This window comes from Pristiophorus japonicus, chromosome 3 (genome assembly GCF_044704955.1).
Source record: "Pristiophorus japonicus isolate sPriJap1 chromosome 3, sPriJap1.hap1, whole genome shotgun sequence".
Lineage (NCBI taxonomy): Eukaryota > Metazoa > Chordata > Chondrichthyes > Pristiophoridae > Pristiophorus > Pristiophorus japonicus.
In genome coordinates this window covers 141,860,885-141,879,061 of record NC_091979.1, presented here as the reverse complement: position 1 = coordinate 141,879,061, position 18,177 = coordinate 141,860,885, and the positions used below count along the sequence as shown (strand labels likewise).

Below are 18,177 nucleotides of genomic sequence, written 5' to 3'. Positions count from 1 at the left end.
TAGGAGAATAGATAACAAGCTGATGACAAAACAGAAAGCAGAGTAGGGATTATGGGTGGTTACTCAGACTGGCAAAAGGTGGGAAGTGGTATTCCACAAGGATCAGGGCTGGGACCACTGTTGTTCACCATTTACATAAATGATTTTGACTCAGGGATTGGAAATAAAAAATAAAAATTTGTGGATGACACCAAATTAATAAATTTGCAGAATGGGCATGTAATTGGCAAATAAATGTCAATTAACATCTGTGTGAGATGACACATTTTGGTAGGAAGAATAAGGAGGCCACATACTGCTGGAAAATGAGGGGGAGAAATTGGGTGCATTTGCGCCTCCTGTTAGCAGTGTGCTAACGGGGTGCAAATGCCTTTGCAACTGGATGCGGCGCTGACATCGACTCCCGCCATATTCGGCGGCAGTTTAGCGGCGTGCTACAGTGTTGCGGCCCGAACTCCTGCATTTGGTGATCGTGACGTCATTGCCATGCGCATCTCCCCGTTAGTGCCCCGGACCCAAAATTCACTTCCGAAAACACCGGTAGCTGCAGGTGTGGATCGGGCGGCCGGCTACTACCAGGGCTTTGATTAAAGGCAAGGTGGCCGAGGTAAATAAAAATAACTTAGCTTTGTTGTTGTCATTTTCTTCACTGGTTCCTGCCCGTGATTGTTCAGCCCGGTACTCTGCTTGAGTGCCAGGCTGATCGCATGGAATCGCCGTGACCTTGGTGGTCCATTGCGGTAACTACCGAGGAATCTTCCTGCTGTCAACCACCGGGAAAGTCATCGCAAGAATCCTCCTGAATCGTCGCCTTCTTGTGGCTGAAGAACTCCTCCTGGAGCCGCAATGCGGATTCCGCCCACTAAGGGGCACAATGGACATGATCTTCAATGGACATGGCAGATACAAGAGAAATGCGGGGAACAGCACCAACTCCTGTACATGGCCTTCTTCGACCTCACAAAAGCCTTCGACACTGTCAACCATGAGGGATTATAGACTGTCCTCCTCAGATTCGGCTGCCTTCAAAAGTTTGTCATCATTCTCCGCTTGCTCCACGATGACATGCAAGCCGTGATCCTGACCAACGGATCCACCACAGACCCATTCCACATTCGGACCAGGGTCAAGCAAGGCTTTGTCATCGCACCAACACTCTTCTCGATCTTCCTTGCTTCAATTCTCCATCTCACCCTCGGCAAGCTCCCCGCTGGAGTTAAATTACAGGACAAAAGGGAATCTGTTCAACTTCCACCACTCCCAAGCCAGATCTAAGGTCATACCACCCTCTGTCATTGAACTACAGTACGCAGATAATGCCGGCGTCTGCGCACACTCGGAGGCCGAACTCCAAGCCATTGTCAACACCTTCACCAAGGTGTACAAGAGCATGGCCCTTACACTAAACATCCATAAGACAAAGGTTCTCTACCAACCAGCCCCCGCCACACAGCACTGTCCCCCCGGTTATCAAAATCCACAACGAGGCCTTGGACAACATGGAGCATTTTCCATACCTCGGGAGCCTACTGTCAACAAGGGCCGACATCGATGACGAAGTCCTACACCGCCTAGCTCATGTTCTGATTGACTTTCCAATTTGTAATTCAATCTGTTTTGACTTCAAAAGCCAGAGGATAGATCTTCCCAAAAGCCACAAAGTTCCAGCTGAAGTCCCTTACTCCAGCGCAAGTGCATCCCTTCCCCAGCCAAAGTCCCTTACCCCAGCACCATAGATGGGGCATTGTGTGTGGATTATTAACAGGTTTATTGGGTATAAAGTGAATAGTGACAGTGTCGTGACCTCTGGATTTCATCCAGTCCAACAATGTCCCTTGTAACACACACACCGAGCTTTCCGAGAAATCGGGTATGGGTTTAAACGGGGTTGGAAGAACTTCTCTCCCCTCTGATTCCCCCCACTATGTCTCTCACTTCCCCCCCATCCCGTCTCTCTCTCTCTCCCTCCCCCTGTGTCACTCTCTCGCTGCCCCCTCTGACCCCTCCCCCCCCACCCCTCCCCCCAGACTCTCTCTCTCTTCCCCCCACACCCCATTGTCTCTTTCTTTCACCCTCCCCCAAGGCCCTCTCTTTCCACCTCCCCCCCACCCCCCAGGCCCTCTCCCCTGTGCTCCATGCCCCCCCCCAGACTCTCTCTCTCTCTCTCTCTCTCCACCAAGCTCTCTCTCTCTCCCCAAGCTCTCTCTCTCCCCTCCCCAAGCTTCTTCTCTCCCCCCCCTCAGCTTTCTCTCCCCCCACGAGCTCTCTCTTCCCCCCCCAAGCTCTCTTTACCCCCCCCCCCACCTCCTTGTGTCTCCCTCTCTCCACCACCCCCCCCCTTCCACAACCAGGCTCTCTCTCTCTTTCTCTCTACCCTCACCCCGGCTCTCTCTTTCCCCCCCACCTCCCAGCAACCCCCCCCCCACCAGGCCCTTTCCCCTATCCCCCGCAAGCTCTCTCTCTCTCTCCCTTCCCCAAGCTCCCTCTCTCTCCCCCTCCCAAGCTCCCTCTCTCTTTCCCCCCCCCCAAGTTCTCTCTATCCCCTCCCCCCCAAGCTCTCTCTCTCTCTCTCTCTCTCCTGCGCCCCCCCCCCCCAAGCTCTCTCTCTCTCTCCCTCTCCCCACCAAGCTCTCTCTCTCCACCCCCCAGGTTCTCTCTCTCTCTCTCCCGGCCACCTGCCGCCACCGCAGCCACCACCGCTGACCCTCCCGCCGCCGCAGCTCAGCAGGAGGCTAGGGGTTCGGTCGGAGGCTCGGGGCTCAGGGACTTGCGGCTCAGCTCTCTCACTTCCTTCCACACCATTTCTCTCCCTGCCCCGCCCCGCCCCACCACGTCTCTCCCCGCCGTTTCTCTCCCCGCCGTTTCTCTCCCTGCCTACCGCTGGCTCTGAGGAACAACGTGGTCGGACTGATTGCGGGGCCCCACTTCAATTCCGGTTTCGGGTGGAGGCATCAGGGGCAGTCGAGAGGATGCAGACACAGAAGGGTAGAAAATGGGCAGTACAAATAGTTCGTCCCTTTTAAAAATGTCAAGGTGAAAATAACTGCTGGAAGTATATGAAATAGAGTGATACCGACTCAATACTCCCTCCCTGTGGGAAAGCACATGGCCTTCACACAGCACTGCAGACTATAGTTCAGCTGAGATCAGTAACTCATTGGCTTTGAAATCCCGGTTACTTCTTCCCGTGGGCATTCGACTCAATTCTAGAGAAAAGATGTACACATACCTTTTGCTGCTGCGCCCACCAGAGATCCCGGTCCTGAGGCCTCCTCTCCCTGCGCATCAGAGCGCGTGCATGTCTGGACGCACATAGAGCTGGAGTCACGTGGCACTGGGCAGCCAATGCAGGTAAAATATTTTCTCATTCCTAATAATGGGAATTCCGTAAGTAGGAGTTCTCATTATTATGATTGAGGCCTCCCACCCCGCCCACCCAGCAACACCAAAACACCAATAAAAAATAGAGGGAAAAAAATCACATATTTAACATTAATTTAAATTAAAGTTAATAAATATCTTAGAAAAATTATATATTTTTCCGATTTAAAAAAAAAAGTTTTGTTATGATCGTTTAAAATAAACTTACTTTAGTGGGCAGGGTTTTTAATCATTAAAATGTGTTTTTAAAATTTATTTTTATATGTTTTTGTATGTTTTAAAACCCTTTTATCAGGCGCAAGAGTTTTAAGGACATTCACAGGGCAAGAAATGGGCAAATACCGCAATCTTGCCCACGCGAATGTCCTGGCTGCTGAGATGTGGCGGATCTGTCAAGCCAGAACTTGACAGATCGGAAAAGTCAGTTTTTGGCACGTGTACATCGTGCGCCGAAAATTGGCATTTTGCGATGCCTTCACAGGTCCGTACACACTCCGTATGGACCCGGGAAGGCCAGAATTTCAGGGCCATTATTGTTACGTTTAGAATAACTCCACAAGACTGTACATCTTCAGCTCAAACTGTTGTGACCTTGGTCTCGTTATTGTAGCTCCAGAGTGAGGAGGCAGCATGGTAGTCTGCCTTTTAACATTTGTGGTGGGGAAAATGCTTGAAGCTATCATTAAGGAAGAAATAGCGAGACATCTAGATAGGAATAGTGCAATCAAGCAGACGCAGCATGGATTCATGAAGGGGAAATCATGTTTAACTAATTTACTGGAATTCTTTGAGGATCTAACGAGCATGGTGGATAGAGGTGTACCGATGGATGTAGTGTATTTAGATTGCCAAAAGGCATTCGATAAGGTGCCACACAAAAGGTTACTGCAGAAGATAAAGGTATGCGGAGTGAGAGGAAATGTATTAGCATGGATCGAGAATTGGCTGGCTAACAGAAAGCAGAGAGTTGGGATAAATGGGTCCTTTTCGGGTTGGAAATCGGTGGTTAGTGGTGTGCCACAGGGATCGGTGCTGGGACCACAACTGTTTACAATATACATAGATGACCTGGAAGAGGGGACAGAGTGTAGTGTAACAAAATTTGCAGATGACACAAAGATTAATGGGAAAGCGGGTTGTGTAGAGGACACGGAGAGGCTGCAAAGAGATTTAGATAGGTTAAGTGAATGGGCTAAGGTTTGGCAGATGGAATACAATGTCGGAAAGTGTGAGGTCATCCACCTTGGAAAAAAAAACAGTAAAAGGGAATATTATTTGAATGGGGAGAAATTGCAACATGCTGCAGTGCAGAAGGACCTGGGGGTCCTTGTGCATGAATCCCAAAAAGTTAGTTTTCAGATGCAGCAGGTAATCAGGAAGGCAAATGGAATGTTGGCCTTCATTGCGAGAGGGATGGAGTACAAAAGCAGGGAGGTCCTGCTGCAACTGTACAGGGTAATGGTGAGGCCGCACCTGGAGTACTGCTTGCAGTTTTGGTCACCTTACTTAAGGAAGGATATATTAGCCTTGGAGGGGGTACAGAGACGATTCACTAGGCTGATTCCGGAGATGAGGGGGTTACCTTATGATGATAGATTGAGTAGACTGGGTCTTTACTCGTTGGAGTTCAGAAGGATGAGGGGTGATCTTATAGAAACATTTAAAATAATGAAAGGGATAGACAAGATAGAGGCTGAGAGGTTGTTTCCACTGGTCAGGGAGACGAGAACTAGGGGGCACAGCCTCAAAATACGGGGGAGCCAATTTAAAACCGAGTTGAGAAGGAATTTCTTCTCCCAGAGGGTTGTGAATCTGTGGAATTCTCTGCCCAAGGAAGCAGTTGAGGCTAGCTCATTGAATGTATTCAAATCACAGATAGATAGATTTTTAACCAAAAAGGGAATTAAGGGTTATGGGGAGCGGGCGGGTAAGTGGAGCTGAGTCCACGGCCAGATCAGCCATGATCTTGTTGAAAGGCGGAGCAGGCTCGAGGGGCTAGATGGTCTACTCCTGTTCCTAATTCTTATGTTTTTATGTTCCTATACCCGCTTGCCCAGGGTGTGCAGGTGACCCTTGGGTCTCCCACAGGTGCGTCCTCTGGTGGTAAGACATACACATTGGTACTGTTTACATACATAACATCATTCCCCCACAAAGTCTTATGTACAAGTTATTTACAAGTTGAGGCGATCCGGGGCTCAGCGTTGTCAGGTTGATCACCTGAGTTGAAGTCCTGGCATGGGTGAGTTGGTTGGATCATTGCTGCACAGCCTTGCGGCTGGTCTGATCGGACTGACGAGCATGGTGGGTTCATCCTCGTGGATGACAGCGAGGTCGATTGTGTTAGTGGGTCGCTGGGGGCCAGGTCCTTTCCAGTAGTTCCTGGTTATCTGCAATTCGCAGTTTGGTCTGGTCCAAATGCTGTCTGCATTTGCCCATTACATGGTTTCACAACAAACACTCCATTTTCATCACAAACACTCCATTCCCCTCTTTGGCTAATACAGTGCTAGCAGCCCATCTGGGGCCATGATCATGGTCTACATCAATTATTCTGATGTTGCTTGGAGGAGCCGTACGATCATGGTGCATTCTCTGCTGATAGCATACGAAAGGCCCAGTTCTGAGTGATTCAGCCCGGTGACTGCATAGCACCCGAGATAGCCGGGTCTACCGTGACAAGTGTGGTGCTCAGCTTTATGATTTTGGCTGCCCGCTCCGGACTATTGTCGCTGACACTAAGGTCTAGCAAGCCAAGGATGGCAGATATGGCCTTGAGACTTTCAGTAGTGGCGGGAGGGCGTGTGATCCCCATGATCCTGGGCCATGGTATGGAGGCCCAGGACCACCAACTGTGTGTAGCCTCCCTGCCTTTCATTGCAACGTTGTAGGGTTGCCCCATAGGGGTCAATCTGATGGGATGAGCATTACGTCTTTGCGATGGATAAGCTGCAACATCCAGTCTAGCGGTTCGCCATTAGCAGGCGATAACGTGGGATCCTGGCTGATCCAGGTCCTGGTCTGGGGAGCCGTTACGGTTCACCCCTCGCTTTCTGGCACTTCCTTAACAACGAGAAGGTCTGTGGGCTGCGTCGTTTCCAACCTGGTAGTGGGCAATGGTAGCCAACTGAGGGCATCAGCGCCGTTCTCCGTGCCTGGCCCATGGCGGATCATGTTACAGTGCACAGATGGTGTTAGACCTATTTGAGACAAAGCATTGATAATAGTGCCTCTGCTCTCCAAAAACTGTGAGATTGGTAGCTTGTCTGACTCGAGCAAATATTGGGACACACTTTGGTACGTCTCTTTTGTCCCGTGAACGCAGGCTACAGCTTTGGGTAACTTATTGGATACATGTACAACCAGTTGGGGTTCGCCCGCTACTTTGGCTTGTTGTACAACACTCCTGACCCTGTGTGATAACACATTACTTGCTACAAGTACTTTGTTAGATACATATACGACCGGTTGGTGTTCGCCCGCTACTTTGGCTTGTTGTAAGGTACCCCCGACCCCATATGATACATCATTTGCCACGAATGGGCGCTCACATGGGTTACACAGTGCAAACAACTTATTGGAATGTTGTGGGTTTCTGGCCTTCTCAGCGGCCACCCCTTTACCTTTGCCCCAAGCCCAGTCGTCTTCCTTGCTGGGCAACACATGACTCTGTTTCGTTGCGGCGACATCCCGTGGTCTGGACGCACTCCCGTCCCGTGGTCTGGAGGCACTCTCGTCCCATGGTCTGGACGCACTCCCGTCCCGTGGTCTGGAGGCATTCTCGTCCCGTGGTCTGGACGCATTTTCGTCCGTGTCCGTGATGCCGACTTGCATGATCTTCCTCCCCGGTAATTTTGCCTCTGGTGTCGGGAAGATGCATTCGGATCGTTTCGGCCAGAGTCCCATTCTGCTTGGTTAACCTGGAGCCTCTTCCATCGTCGCGAAGTGGTGGTTGGCTTTGGGTGGTGGGTATCGCGCTTGTACTGCTGCTCGGTTGATCTTTACCTCCTCGTGGTCGTGATGAGCGGCCTGTGCATCGGGGATCTGCAAATGGATCTGCACTTCGATGCCTGGTTCAGCTGAAGGTGGGGGCTTGGTAGACCTTTGAGCAAGGGAGACGTCGTTCGCCGGAGAAGGTACATAGAGGTCTTCCCAGTTCCATCGAATTTTCCCCATCCACCTTAATCAAGCAGCATTGACCCATCACGTGAAACAATCCACAGTGGTAAATCATGCACAGCTCCCTCATGGGATACTCTTATATCCATACTACCAATAGCTTTGCCTAAATCGGGATCAGCTTGGGTCATTGTGCTCTGTTGCCCCACAGCCTCTCGAATGCCTTCTGGCTCATAATTGATTGACTCGTCCCCGTGTCCCATTCCATGGAGACAGGGGTGCCATTACGTTTAACTTTTAACGTTATTGGAGGGCTTTTGGTGGTGAAGATGTGTATCCCATACACTTCCTCTTCATCCTCAGGTTGAGTTGCCTCTCCTGCTCATTCAGCGTGGTCTGTGCCGGATCGGTCATCTTCTGTCAACTCTGCCATGTGGTGAGTCACAGCACATTTGCACATTCGCTGGAGGTGCCCCATTGTTCCACAGCCCTTCACGGGCTCGATGATTACCCCCGCAGTGGCAACATGGTGCTAATGGATTTGAATTCATGCCCCACGGCGGGCTCTGAGTCATCCTAGGTCTGGCCTCTGCGGGCATGTTGGCCCTGTCATGTACAGTTCTGCCTGCTGAAGACGTTATTTTATGCACTGTACTTGCCAGTGAGTTCTGATGCTGCAATGATATCTGTTTAGTGTTATCATTCGTGGACATAAAAACCTAGGCTATCGTGATGGCCTTGCTCAGATCTAGGGATTCGGCAGACAGCAGTTTGCGTAGAATGACCTCGTGGCCAATTCCAAGCACGAAATAGTCCCGCAACACTTCCCCCAAAAATCCAGCAAATACGCAAGGCGTCTTAGGTCGGCGACATAGCTCGCCACGTCCTGGCCCTCGGAGCGGTGGTGCGTATAAAAGCGATACCTGGGCATCAAGATGCTCTCCTTCGGCTTGAGGTGTTCCTGAACCAGCGTGTACAACTCTTCATATGTCTTCTCCGTTAGTTTTGTCAGTGCTAGCAGATTTTTGATAAGGCCATAGATCATGGACCCACAAACGGTGAGGAGAATCATCCTGCACTTGATCGCGGTTTCTGCCTTTTCCAGCTCGTTGGCCACGAAGTACTGGTCAAGACGCTCAACGAAGGCTTCCCAATCATCACCCTCAACAAATCTCTCAAGAATACCAACGGCAGCCATAACAAATGCAAAATGCATTAAAAAAAAGAGGACGCTAAAAGGCTGCAGGGTGACATGGACAGGCTAGATGAGTGGGCAAATGCGTGGCAGATGCAATATAATGTGGATAAATGTGAGGTTATCCACTTTGGTGGCAAAAACACGAAGGCAGAATATTATCTGAATGGCGGCAGATTAGGAAAAGGGGAGGTGCAATGAGACCTGGGTGTCATGGTACATCGGTCATTGAAAGTTGGCATGCAGGTACAGCAGGCGGTGAAGAAGGCAAATGGTATGTTGGCTTTCATAGCTAGGGGAATTGAGTATAGGAGCAGGGAGGTCTTACTGCAGTTGTACAGGGCCTTGGTGAGGCCTCACCTGGAATATTGTGTTCAGTTTTGGTCTCCTAATCTGAAGAAGGACGTTCTTGCTATAGAGGGAGTGCAGCGAAGGTTCACCAGACTGATTCCCGGGATGGCAGGACTGACATATGAAGAGAGACTGGATCGACTGGGCCTGTATTCACTGGAGTTTAGAAGGATGAGAGGGGATTCATAGAAACATATAAGATTCTGATGGGACTAGACAGGTTAGATGCAGGAATAATGTTCCCGATGTTGGGGAAGTCCAGAACCAGGGGACACAGTCTAAGGATAAGGGGTAAGCCATTTATGACTGAGATGATGAGAAACTTCTTCACTCAGAGAGCTGGTAACCTGTGGAATTCTCTACCGCAGAGAGTTGTTGATGCCAGTTCATTGGATATATTCAAGAGGGAGTTAGATATGGCCCTTACGGCTAAAGGGATCAAAGGGTATGGAGAGAAAGCAGGAAAGGGGCACTGAGGTGAATGATCAACCATGATCTTAATGAATGGTGGTGCAGGCTCGAAGGGCCGAATGGCCTACTCCTGCACCTATTTTCTATGTTTCTATGTTTTTATGTTTCTAACTGCGTGAAAGTTTGTGATCTGTTTCTCATCGCCAATTGTTACGTTTAGAATAACTCCATAAGACTGTACATCTTCAGCTCAAACTGTTGTGACCTTGGTCTCTTTATTATAACTCCAGAGTGAGGAGGCAGCATGGTAGTCTGCCCAGGGTGTGCAGGTGACCCTTGGGTCTCCCACAGGTGTGCCCCCTGGTGGTTTACATACAGAATAATTATCATGTGGAATATCAGAGGCAACCCTTTCCTTTGGACACACTGTGTTGAGGCTCCTACATACTGTGTTACCCCGGGACCAACATCTGCCAAAGAAACCAAATAGATAAATTTGAGGTATAGTACTTTAATTGTTGCAGCTTAACCAGCAAGGGAAGATTGTAAAAATGTGTAAAGCAAACTCACAACAGTGTACTATCATTTTGTCCGACATCTTCCTCAAATTGAAAATGGGAATAAATTGAAAGTTCTTCCATGAACTTTCCTGCTGTGATGAGCTTGAGTAATACTGCAGCAAATGTGTCATTTTGTTTATATCCCAAAGCAAGAGGCAAATAGCCTGGACAGAGGTTCATTTCGAAGATGAACTGGTTTTGTTATAGAAACTGCAACTAACTTTTGGTTCCAAAGTTCAGCAGTCCTAGACTTTTCATTTAGGAGCAGATCTTGATCGTAAAGCCAATGCTTTCTGCTGTTCACGAGGACAAGTGGCTGTTTTTGATCTCGCTGTAATTAAAACAAAACAAGAGTTTAGATTAATTAAATCATTTAGAACTTTAATGATAATCTTGCAATTATAAAGTGCCTTATATAAGAAATACAATAAATTATTTTTGGTTAGTGTTATATTGGTAAAGAAAGCAGCTATTTAGTGTCAGTAGTGAGATGAATAACCAGTATTTCTGTTTTTGATGATATTGGATGAGATGTAGAAAGTTGGCTTGATTATCAGGAAAATTCCTTGCTCTTTTTGAATAGTGCTATGTGATTTTTTATGTTCACCAACATAGCCAGATGGGACTTTGGTTTAACATTTCATCCCAAGGACAGCACTCATGATAATGAAATGCATTCTCAATGCTGCACTGGACTGTTTGTCGAGATTATGAGCTCAAACTCTGCTTTGGCGATCAAATCTACTGAGAGGTGAGAAGGCTTCTAATAGAGTTAGTCTGATACAAGGGTGGGGGGAATTGCCCTCCACCTGTTTGGGCTGATAATTTGAATTAAATGGAGAAGTACCACCAGGATAGATGGGGCAGAGAATGGAATGCAGTTCGGCACTTTTGTGGAAAAATATGAACGGGGTGGTGTTGAGGGCAGAAATGGCCTTTGCGGAGCGCTGCAGGGACGGGATCAATGACTGAAGACTGAATTTCACCTGACTCTTAATCAGTCAGAATAAGGCACCAAGGAATAAGAAGGTCCCTGGCCTTCTTAAAGGGCAGGTCTTTCAGATAGGCACTGCTCATTCTCATCAGTTGCATTGTTGCGTTTGTTATGTGAGGCAGCACGAGAGCAACCAGATTCAGTGATGTCCAAGTTGAGACACTGGTGCAAGCTGTGGAGGGCAGGAGGCGCCTCCTATTTCCACAGTCTGGCAGACCCTCTTGGCAGGTCTTCCGCAATGCTTGGACAGAGGTGGCTGTGCAGGTGTCGATCACCTCAATAGTGGATTGGATGGCGGCTTACTGCCAAAAGAGGTTCAACGACATCGCTTGAGTGGTGAAAGTGAGTATATGCTCCCCCTACTATTGCTCTTTGGCCTTTCAGCATCTCCTTCCCCAGCTCTTACTTACTTGTGTCTGTTTGTAGTCAGCAAACCACCATTTCACTGATGTCATGTGTGCATACTAACAGTTGATGGCCCCTTTCATTTGTTGCTTAGAGTTGCAGTTCATGAAGCTGCACAAGCATTAGTTCCACATGCCTAACTGGACTGTTACTCACCAACCTTTCTTTGCTTTGTAGGCCAAGATGGCACATAACTGTCGGGAGCAACAGGGAATGGAAGGTGGAGAGGCGCAACTGTGGCAGCTCAGCGCTGTGGAGAAAAGGGTACTGCAGCTAATGGGGCTGCAGGTTGCATGCCCAGTGGCCACTTGCACCATCGATCCCGCTGGGGGTAGCATTGGTAAGTGAAGGCCTCCCTTTGATGCCATCTCGCTGAAATTCGACAAACGCCTATCAGTAACATGTCAGCAATGTGTGCACTTTGGTTGCTGCATGGTGGACCTCCCTCCCTCACCTTTTTGCCACTTTTGTCCCATTTATGCTTGCAGATGATGCCCTAGAGGTGGACTAGCGGGTTGCAGGATGGTCAAGGGCAAAGGGAACCTTGTGAACCAGCTCCCCAGAGGGCAAGTTCGCGCGCGAGTTCTGCTGCACACGACTCAGATGAGCACCTTGATGTGGAGGCATTTGCACAAAGGGTGCTGGCCATGCACTCGGAAACTCTAGGGGCAATGGCAAGGGTGCCCGAGAGCCTGTTGCAAGTGGTAAGGAGCATGGAGGAGTCCGCCTCCCACATTGCAGACAGCTCTGTGCACACCATGGAGCCCTTCATTGCCATTGTGCAGATGATGGTGGACTCCCAGAGAGACCATGCGGATCCAGACCTCATGACGTGTGTCATTGGTGATGTGGAGGCTGCCATTGCCGCACAGGCGGAAGAGACCCAACGTCTTAGTGCTGTAATGGAGAGGGTGGCATGGAAGCTCTGACTGCTTTCACGCAAGATGCCACATGGGCTCTGACTGCTGCCATCACCGCTGGGTGCACCACAATCCACTGGGAATCTCACCATGTCACAGCAGCCCACACAAATGTGCTGCAGCAGATAGGTGGAGATGCTGAGGTGCTGCCCCAGGGGAGTGGCGCTGGGTCATTGGAGCAGGAACCTGCTGTGCTCTCTCAAGATGACAGCATTCCTGCCACTCCGTCATTGCAACCAGCCATGGCTTGCACCCAGCCAATCCAGACTGTTGGCGCCGAGGCTGAGGTGGCCCAGTTTGCAGCCGGCCCTTCCAGGGCCAGAGCTGGTCAAGGGCAACCTAGAAGGATATCTGTGGTATCTGGAGGTGAAGCAGAGCGGCCTCCCCACAGCCATGCTGCAGCCACAGGGGAGACACTGCTGCATAGTTCCAGAGTAGGCCAACGTAAAAGGGGCTATAAGGAAACACACAAGGGTGAATGAAAACGTTTATGTCGTTGATGCATGTTTTTGTTCTATAACTATTCATTAGAAGCTTTAATATCTGTTGCTGTGTCTCATTTCAGTGTGGGGAATGATGTGTGGAAGGGCTCATTGGTGTGGGCATGGGGCTGCACAAAGAAAGTTGGACGTGGCGACCAACTTACTGGAAATCTCCTCCTGCTCCTCCTCCTACTGCTCCTCCTCCTCAGGTGCTCTGGCTATGTCATCGGCCAATGGCTATGCCCTCACGATTGCCAGGTTGTGAAGCATGTAGCAGACAAGGACGAATAGGGACACCCGGTCCGGCGATTACTGCAGCACTCCTTCTGAGCAATCAAGGCAGTGGAACCGCTGTTTCATGATTCCGATAGTCTGCTCAATGATGCTCCTGGTGGCCAAATGACACTCATTGTAAGATTGCTGCACAGGAGTGGTGGGGTTGTGGAGGGAAGTCATGAACCTGGTGCATAGTGGGTATGCCTTGTCTCCTAGGAGCCAGCTGTAACCTTCATTTGGCAGCTGAAACAGGTCTGCTGCAGAATAAAAGCATTGTGATTGTTGCCAGGATAACGGGCATCAACGGCCATGATTTGGTGGCTGTGGTCACGCACCAACTGGACATTGAGTGAATGGTCGGCGGCAGTCGGCGAGAGGCGGGAGCAGCGTGAGTTGGAGAGGCCTATAAAGGCCCAGCGGGTGTTCCTGAGGCGGAGGCAGTCGGTGAGAGGAGGGACAGCGTGTGTTGGAGAGATCGATAAAGACGTGCTTGTACAGCTCCAGCAGGGAGAAAAAGCAAAAAAGAAGTAGAAAGAAATCAAAAGGTGATGTCATAGCCAAAGGGGTAAGTGATTGGCTGGTGATTGGTGAGTAGCTATTCTTTTTCTTTTTTATATCAGTAAGTAACCTGTTACCATTGTTGTCACCAAATTAAGTGTATCTAAGGGTTAAGTCATGGCAGGAGAGCTCGGTCATGTGATATGCTTCTCCTGTACCATGTGGGAACTCAGGGACACTTCCGGTGTCCCTGACGACTACGTGTGCGGCAAGTGTATCCTGATGGGCCGCGTTGCGGAATTGGAGCTGAGAGTGGATTCACTCTGGAGCATCCACGATGCTGAGAATGACGTGAGTAGCACGTGTAGCGAGTTGGTCTTACCGCAGGTGAAGGGTCCACAGCCAGATAGGGAATGGAAGACCACCAGGAAGAGCAGTGCAAGGAAGGTAGTGCAGGGGTCCCCTGCGGTCATCCCACTGCAAAACAGATACGCCGCTTTGAGTACTGTTGAGAGGGATGACTCATCAGGGGAGGGCATGGCACCGTGGCTGGCTCTGTTGAACAGGAGGGCAGGAAAAAGAGTGGGAGAGCGATAGTGATAGGGGATTCAATTGTAAGGGGAATAGATAGGCGTTTCTGCGGCCACAACCGAGACTCCAGGATGGTATGTTGCCTCCCTCGTGCAAGGGTCAAGGATGTCTCGGAGCAGGTGCAGGACATTCTGAAAAGGGAGGGTGAACAACCAGTTGTCGTGGTGCACATTGGTACCAACGATATAGGTAAAAAAAAAAGGGATGAAGTCCTACGAGATGAATTTAAGGAGCTAGGAGCTAAATTAAAAAGTAGGACCTCAAAAGTAGTAATCTCGGGATTGCTACCAGTGCCACGTGCTAGTCAGAGTAGGAATAGCAGGATAGCTCAGATAAATACGTGGCTTGAGCAGTGGTGCAGCAGGGAGGGATTCAAATTCCTGGGGCATTGGAACCGGTTCTGGGGGAGGTGGGACCAGTACAAACCGGATGGTCTGCACCTAGGCAGGACCGGAACCAATGTCCTAGGGGGAGTGTTTGCTAGTGCTGTTGGGGAGGAGTTAAACTAATATGGCAGGGGGATGGGAACCAATGCAGGGAGACAGAGGGAAACAAAATGGAGACAGAAGCAAAAGACAGAAAGGCGATGAGTAAAAGTGGAGGGCAGAGAAACCCAAGGTAAAAAACAAAAAGGGCCACTGTACAGCAAAATTCTAAAGGGTCGAAGTGTAATAAAAAGACAAGCCTGAAAGCTCGTTGCCTCAATGCGAGGAGTATTCGGAACCCAGGAGAGGGCTCTGAGCTAGTTAGAGTGGGTAAGAGCTCAGATGAACAGGACCCCAAGAAAGAATGCAAAAGGCAGGAGGCAACAGAGCAGAGTAGCACTGGGGTAAGTGTAAACCACAAGGTGATAGGAAGGGACAATATGTATGAATATAAAGGGGCTGCAGGAGGGGTCAAAACTGAAAATCATGGCTTAAAAACTAGTATTAAAACTCTACCTAAATGCACGCAGCATTCGAAATAAAATAAATGAGTTGACGGCACAAATAATTACAAATGGGTATGATTTGGTGGCCATTACAGAAACGTGGTTGCAGGGTGGCCAAGACTGGGAATTAAACATACAGGGGTATCTGACAATTCGGAAAGATAGACAAGAAGGGAAAGGAGGTGGGGAGCTCTGTTAATAAAGGATGATATCAGGGCAGTTGTGAGAGATGGTATTGGCTCTAATGAACAAAATGATGAATCATTGTGGGTGGAGATTAGAGATAGTAAGGGGAAAAAGTCACTGGTGGGCATAGTTTATAGGCCCCCAAATAATAACTTCACAGTGGGGCGGATAATAATCAAGGGAATAATGGAGGCATGTGAAAAAGGAATGGCAGTAATCATGGGGGATTTTAACCTACATATCGATTGGTCAAATCAAATCGCACGGGGTAGCCTTGAGGATGAATTCATAGAATGCATACGGGATTGTTTCTTATAATAGTATGTTACAGAACCTACAAGGGAGCAAGCTATCTTAGATCTGGTCCTGAATAATAAGACAGGAATAATAAACAATCTCCTGGTAAAAGATCCTCTCGGAATGAGTGATCACAGTATGGTTGAATTTGTAATACAGATTGAGGGTGAGGAAGTAGTGTTTCAAACAAGCATACTGTGCTTAAACAAAGGGGACTACAGTGGGATGAGGGCAGAGTTGGCTAAAGTAGACTGGGAACACAGACTAAACGGTGGCACAATTGAGGAACAGTGGAGGACTTTTAAGGAGCTCTTTCATAGTGCTCAACAAACATATATTCCAGTGAAAAAGAAGGGCGGTAAGAGAAGGGATAACCAGCCATGGATAACCAGGTAAATAAAGGAGAATACCAAATTAAAAACCAATACGTATAAGATGGCCAAGGTTAGTGGGAAACTAGAAGATTGGGAAAATTTTAAACGACAGCAAAGAATGACTAAGAAAGCAATAAAGGAAAGATAGATTACTTGCACAAAACATAAAAACAGATAGTAAAAGCTTTTACCGATATATAAAAAGGAAAAGAGTGACTAAAGTAAATGTTGGTCCCTTAGAAGATGAGAAGGGGGATTTAATAATGGGAAATGTGGAAATGGCTGAGACCTGAAACAATTATTTTGCTTCGGTCTTCACAGTGGAAGACACAAAAACCATGCCAAAAATTGCTGGTCACGGGAATGTGGGAAGGGAGGAACTTGATCCCCTGGTCCTGATGAAATGCATCCCAGGGTATTAAAAGAGATGGCGGAAGTTATAGCAGATGCATTCGTTATAATCTACCAAAATTCTCTGGACTCTGGGGAGGTACCAGCGGATTGGAAAGCAGCTAATGTAACGCCTCTGTTTAAAAAAGGGGGCAGACAAAAGGCAGGTAATTATAGGCCGGTTAGTTTAACATCTGTAGTGGGGAAAATGCTTGAAGCTGTCATTAAGGAAGAAATAACGGGACATCTAAATAGGAATAGTGCAATCAAGCAGACGCAACATGGATTCATGAAGGGGAAATCATGTTTAACTAATTTACTGGAATTCTTTGAGGATATAACGAGCATGGTGGATAGAGGTGTACCAATGGTTGTGGTGTATTTAGATTTCCAAAAGGCATTCGATAGGTTACCACACAAAAGGTTACTGCAGAAGATAAAGGTACGCGGAGTGAGAGGAAATGTATTAGCATGGATCGAGAATTGGCTGGCGAACAGAAATCAGAGAGTCGGGATAAATGGGTCCTTTTCAGGTTGGAAATCGGTGGTTAGTGGTGTGCCACAGGGATCGGTGCTGGGACCACAACTGTTTACAATATACATAGATGACCTGGAAGAGGGGACAGAGTGTAGTGTAACAAAATTTGCAGATGACACAAAGATTAGTGGGAAAGCGGGTTGTGTAGAGGACACAGTGAGGCTGTAAAGAGATTTAGATAGGTTAAGCGAATGGGCTATGGTTTGGCAGATGGAATACAATGTCGGAAAATGTGAGGTCATCCACCTTGGAAAAAAAAACAGTAAAAGAGAATATTATTTGAATGGGGAGAAATTACAACATGCTGATGCGCAGAGGGTCCTGGGGGTCCTTGTGCATGAATCCCAAAAAGTTAGTTTGCAGGTGCAGCAGGTAATCAGGAAGGCGAATGGAATGTTGACCTTCATTGCAAGAGGGATGGAGTACAAAAGCAGGGAGGTCCTGCTGCAACTGTACAGGGTATTGGTGAGGCCGCACCTGGAGTACTGCTTGCAGTTTTGGTCATCTTACTTCAGGAAGGATATACTAGCTTTGGAGGGGGTACAGAGATGATTCACTAGGCTGATTCTGGAGATGAGGGGGTTACCTTATGATGATAGATTGAGAAGACTGGGTCTTTACTCATTGGAGTTCAGAAGGATGAGGGGTGATCTTATAGAAACATTTAAAATAATGAAAGGGATAGACAAGATAGAGGCAGAGAGGTTGTTTCCACTGGTCGGGGAAACTAGAACTAGGGGGCACAGCCTCAAAACACGGGGGAGCCAATTTAAAACCGAGTTGAGAAAGAATTTCTTCTCCCAGAGGGTTGTGAATCCGTGGAATTCTCTGCCCAAGGAAGCAGTTGAGGCTAGGTCATTGAATGTATTCAAGTCACAGATAGATTGATTTTTAACCAATAAGGGAATTCAGGGTTACGGGGAGAGGGCGGGTAAGTGGAGCTGAGTCCAAGGCCAGATCAGCCATGATCCTGTTGAATGGCGGAGCAGGCTCGAGGGGTTAGATGGCCTACTCCTGTTCCTAATTCTTATGTTCTTATGTTCTTATGTTCCGGTTTTGGAAGATTTCCGGATTGTTCTGCGGTGTCTTCAATGTGACGTGGGTGTAGTCTATGGCGCCCTGAACCCTGGGGAAGCCCGCAATCCTGAAGAAGCCAGTTGACTGCTCCAACTGCTTCTCTCTGGTCATTGGAAATGGGATGTAGTCCCTCCTCCTCTTGTGCAGAGTGTCTGTGACATGATGGATGGAGCAATGCACAGCAAACTGGGATATGTTGGA

At 48.5% G+C, this 18,177-nt stretch overlaps 1 protein-coding gene across 2 annotated transcripts in view; it reads right to left on the bottom strand.

Annotated features, from left to right (window-relative positions):
• Window positions 1-3,325, bottom strand: part of adat3 (adenosine deaminase tRNA specific 3) — a 70,437-nt gene extending 67,112 nt beyond the window's left edge. For both annotated transcript variants that reach the window (XR_011592681.1, XM_070875855.1), the window contains exon 1: window positions 3,230-3,325. The gene's annotated coding sequence lies outside the window, so the exon portion shown is untranslated. The remainder of the gene's footprint in view (window positions 1-3,229) is intronic.
• Between the last annotated feature and the right edge of the window lie 14,852 nt (window positions 3,326-18,177).